A 5,293-nucleotide genomic window follows, 5' to 3' on the forward strand; every position below is an offset into this window, starting at 1 on the left:
TGTTGCTCTAATAAACCACCGGTAACCTGCTCTACGTATTACACGGCCCGTCCATATAGAACGACTGTGGCGTTGCGCTGCTGAACTGGAAATCGCTGGTTCGATCCCGGCCGCGGCGGCCGTGTTCCGATGACAATAAACATGGAATGAGATTACACGTTCGAGAAAATGAAAATAATGAGACTACAGGCGTCGCATTTCGTTATATACGATTTAATTAACCACTTTTTCATGGCTTCACATATAATCCAACATGTTTGTTCGATCTGCATAATTTACCCCCTACATTCAGGCGCCACTTTAAGCCTGAAAATAGCGGCCAAGACGAGGGTTCCAACCTGGCACCTTGAGTATAAGAACCCTATAGTCTACCTCTACACCACGCCACCACCCAAAGGAAGGTATAAAATAACTATGCTCAGAATTAGGGAACTAAATGGTATTCAGTTTTTATCGTGGTTCCTTATATTCTTTTTATATAGACGGTACTTTTTCTTTGCTTCTGATGTTATTATGATGGTTGATCACCAGCATATGATGTATGAAAATGTATGAAAGTGTATATGTACGTATATGATCACCAGCATATGTATGAAAATATGAAGTTTCTTTCAAGAAGAGTAACACATGGTTAGAGCGAAAGCACTTGCAAGTCAGGCCAATGTTACAGGAAATCAACCAATTTTACTAGATTCCCGTCATTATACGTACAGTATTGCATTTTTCTGCGCTTACATATTGAAGTCAAAAACTTTCGGTCATTGTGGATTACGATTATGTAAAAATGTCCTAGTACGACGAGATGTAAATAGCGGCAGCCGCTTTGCCTACAGCATAAGGCGAACTTGTACAAAACGTGTGCAGTGTGCGTTTCTCTTACTGGCATATGTCAAGTAAATCGCATCCGTGGTCCGCAATGTCTCAGAAGTTAGTGACGCAATAAAAAGGGAAGTAACCACTTTCGTAATCCGTGAAAAACTTCCACACCGCCTGTGGGCGCTCTACGGTTCACTCACAAGTTTATATATGGCGAAATCAAGAATGGTATACGAATGTCAGGTCAAGTTGAACCACAAAGGTTTCCGAAATTTAAAGTGTTAAGGCAAACGAAAAGGAGAATGATATATTGGGAGAGTGGAAGGAAAATTTAATTTAAACAGATACGCTATCATGTGCAAACCAATGTTTATTCCCCGCCAGGCGTACCTGTTTTACGTCGTGCGCACTTGTTATGCCTGTTATTTTAATTTGCACTCACGTCTTGCCGGCCGCGCCGGGCACTGGGAGGCCGGTGTGCCGGATGGGACCGGCGACGGGCTTGGTCCGACCTTTTCGGAGGCAGAACCCCCCCCCCCGTTTCAGGTACATTCTCTCCACCTTCAACGAGATCACAAGCCACTATCAGATGAGTCGCAGGGCTTTCCCCCTGCCACATCGAAATCTCACGAGGCCTCAAGCCGTGACCCTCAGGCTAATACAAACGAACTCGTATCCCACACTCTCCGTCATCAGTAGGTACACGGAGGTCCCCCCTGTGTGTCCCGAATGCGGCAGAGTTAGCGATTTTAAACACATGCTCTGGGAGTGCCCGTCTTTACAGCACAACACGGACCACGTATTCATGGCGGAAGCATTTTATTCATTGGTCAAGAGCCACGAATTCATTGATCAACTCTGGGCTGTCCAGAAGGCCCACGATGCGGCGGTGAGGCTTGGCCTTCCCGTCCCAACGTGGGAGCGGCCCGCAGTCTTGCCCCTATAAAAACGGGGTGAAGATTCTTCCGGACCTCAATAAATTTTACCACCACCACCACTCAGCGAAAAGTTGTGATATCTAATTACAGACAAAAAAGTACAGCACAAGGCTCGTAGCTACTGACGCCAACCTGACTGAAAGCAGCATCGCTCCCAGAAATCTTCAATAAATGTCAAGTGGCTCCATGCGGCTCCTCTTCGCCTGGTACATGCTTTCTTTCTCGCTTATTTTGTTTTCTACACGTTTCTTATATCTCTAATTTTCATTGCTGTGTAAGCCAGAGTTGAAAGTAAATCATCCCAGTTCACAGGGGATGTACGAACAAAATGCAATACAGAAAAACAAACACCAAGAAATTGTAATGTGTTTCCTTTGATTTTGCTGATCTTTTTAATACCGGCAATAGGATTGTCGCGGAACAGGTATCTTAAGGTTACACAATGAAATATTATTTGGTTAATGCAATCCTTTTCAATTTGAAACGTTACTTCGGTACTTCGCTTAATGCAATCCTTTTCAATTTTACCCTGATACGTTCTCAGACAGGTACGCATGCCCTAAAGGTTTACAGAGGATGAAAGCAGGAACTGTGAATGAAACGGAACGCGCCGAGAAAGCAAGTTAACTCGGTGAGAATTCAATTGGGGCCCCAGAAACCAGATTGCTTTATTTCCGTCCACGTGCGCCCTGCCAACACGTGGCGCGCATTTGCACTTTGCGAAAATAATAAACGTGCTCACCATGGCACGCGGCCACTTGCAAAGCTCTCATTACCTGATGAGATACTGGCGCACAAACAGTTCGACCATCAGTTTTGGGTATATACATTGCAAAGCAGTCTAACCATGCTAATTAATGCCGACGGCCCAGAAATCAAGCTTGCGCGAGGCGACCGGTTGAATGCCGTTCAGATCGCATAATATTTCTGATCCTCTGTGCTTCGATCAATGTTGAATAGCCACGACGCTGGGAATATCGGAGCGTGAGGCCTAGCGAGGCAGTATACAAGGGATGGCAACCGCGCTTTTTACGTTCGTTTTTGCCGCGAGATTTCTGTGCGTCCTTCCATGGCGCCTTTTTTATGGTCGTTGTGAAAGCACAGATTGAACCATTCATAGCGCCGGTATTGAATCGCTTGCCTTTGTTTATTGCGCCGCTGATACTCGATACCTCAAAGTGAATTGCTTAGTGGATTGCAGCAATCTCAACCGCCTTAGATTCTGCGATATGGGCGAGCTTGAAAAGCGGACAAAAGACAAGACTGGAACGACGAAAGCGTCGTTATAGAGGCCACTGTATATACCGATCAACAATATAAAGCTGTGTAATGTGCAAGAGGTCTGGAAAGCATCCGTCACGCTTGTGGACTCGAAATGTTCGTGGGAGCGAACACTCAGAAGAATTTCTTCATGACGGGTAATATCTGGCAGAAAATTGACCCCTGGTCACAGGCCAGAGAGCCTGTAGCATAACATGGGAAGTATAAAATCTTTGCGAATTGCCACAGTCTGTATTATACAACTAACAAAGAAAACGAAGAAAAATATATTTTGACAAAGGCCATAGACAATGTTGTGGCCTATCAATGTTTGACAGGAATTTACTATTTGTACAGTGTGCATCAGCTCAGGTAGCTGGTTTCGTAAGAGTTAATCGAAGTGCTTATTTTTATATTCGACTCTGTAGTGCAATTCAATGTGCTTTTTAGGTGAAAGCTATTAACCATGGAATGAAAATGTTCACATTAGTCCTGTTTTGCTAGAACGTTTAATCATCAGAAGAGCAGCTTGGGCTCGTTGGTACACAACGTCGGAACAAGAAATTCAGTGTCATTCTACTCTGTGAAGGTGGATTGTCAGTGACGCTCAATATGTTCTGATTGACCATTGCTCCGGTGAAACGTTCTAATGTTGCGGGATAGGGGGCTCATGGACGGTCCGCATTTCTTTCCGCCTCGCGATCCTGGCGGGCATCACGCTTACGCTTGGCGTCCGCGGCCCGCTCATCGTCGGTGGTCTCCTTCAGCCGCCGCCGTGCCCTCTTCCCTCTCGTTCTTGGTAGGCACGCTGTCCTTCTTCAGACCGTACAACACGCGGTCTACCCATTTCACAGTCAGAGCAGAACTGAGCAAAGGAGCCTACGTAGAGCATGACGTCAGGAGACAGAAGACACTCAGATTGGCAGGCACTAGTTAGAATACGCGGGATGGCGTACACGTGTATGGTGCGAACGTAGACATAGCCGACGCGCGACAAAGTGTAGTATCTGTTCTTATTGACTTAAATCTGATACGGGTTGTTCTTGGACCGAAGATATTAAACTTAATTTTGCAAGTTGGCGGAGTGCTTGAAGCCTGCTTCACCTCCGCCATGGGTCGGCCCGGTATTTCACTATCTTCGGGCTTTTTGGTCTACGGACATAAACCGCTGGAAACGAGCCAAACGAGACAGGGACAGAGGAGGCAAGACAGCCTAGCGCTTGTGTTGTCTTGTCTCCTCTGTCCCTGTCTCAAGTTTGTGCTATTGCTGCGACGTTTAATCATCCGCATTGTTTACGCAATAAAGGAGGAGGATGTTGCCTTGTATAGGTGGATCCAGCCTTGCGAGACATGCCGGCATTTGCTCCGCTCATGCGCCTCGTTTACGGAGACGTTAATTAGCGCAAAAGCTACAGCTATCTCGTTCAGTGTGTCATAAGATTGCTTGAGGGCGGAAATATAACAACGTACGGTGCGCAAACATTATCTATTTGTGTGTTAATCCACATGCAATAGAATAGTACGCATTTGGGCCGGTTCATGGATAACTACATGTGCGTGAATAGCGGAAAGACGGGACACAGCGCCAAGACGATGTGCTGTCCGAACAGCGCATTATCCTGTTGGTCTTTGGTCTTTGCGCTGTTTATCAGATGAGATACGAGTGGAAGTCAGCAACAAAATAACGTTTATTTCAGAAGAGACGTGCGTGTGTACCAGGTGTGTTGACGAAGACATTAATATTTAATTATAGCCGTTCGGAAATAAAAGAATATTGGCTTCTGAGACATGCCGTCAGTGGCGGCGACCACGAGATGACGGGTGATACGTGGTAATTAGCCGCTACTTAACACTGAAACTAAATGTTTAAAAGTTAATTAATGAATATTTGTTAAGTAGCGGCTAATTATCACGTATCACCTGTCACCCCGTGGTCGCCGCCACTGTCGGCATGTCTCCGAAGGAACTATTCTTTTATTTGCAAACGGCTATTTTCAAATATTACTTCGTAGAAAATATATATTCGTAGAAACACCCTGCATAGGGAACCGACACTGGCAAGGAGGTGCTACGGCAGCTTGGGTATCCTACTAAAATAGGCTGACGCCGTCCGATAGGGACGGCACCAAAATGGTATGTTTTCTTGAACGACCACAGACGCACGCCCGTCTCAACGCTTGACCACACCCTACGCGTCAAGCCAAGCTCTGTCCGTATAACAATGAGCATACCGGGGCGCTCATGCGCTCTTACGTTTTAGCACGGTGGTGCCCATTCAG

The 5,293-nt window shown here is 46.0% G+C and overlaps 1 non-coding gene across 1 annotated transcript; it reads left to right on the forward strand.

Moving 5' to 3' along the window:
- Positions 1 to 3,993: 3,993 nt before the first annotated feature.
- On the forward strand, positions 3,994 to 4,175 carry LOC119437867 (U2 spliceosomal RNA). Its single transcript, XR_005189567.1, has one exon. It is a non-coding gene; the product is annotated as a U2 spliceosomal RNA (small nuclear RNA).
- Positions 4,176 to 5,293: the final 1,118 nt, after the last annotated feature.

Source organism: Dermacentor silvarum, chromosome 1 (genome assembly GCF_013339745.2).
Source record: "Dermacentor silvarum isolate Dsil-2018 chromosome 1, BIME_Dsil_1.4, whole genome shotgun sequence".
In the NCBI taxonomy this organism is placed as follows: domain Eukaryota; kingdom Metazoa; phylum Arthropoda; class Arachnida; order Ixodida; family Ixodidae; genus Dermacentor; species Dermacentor silvarum.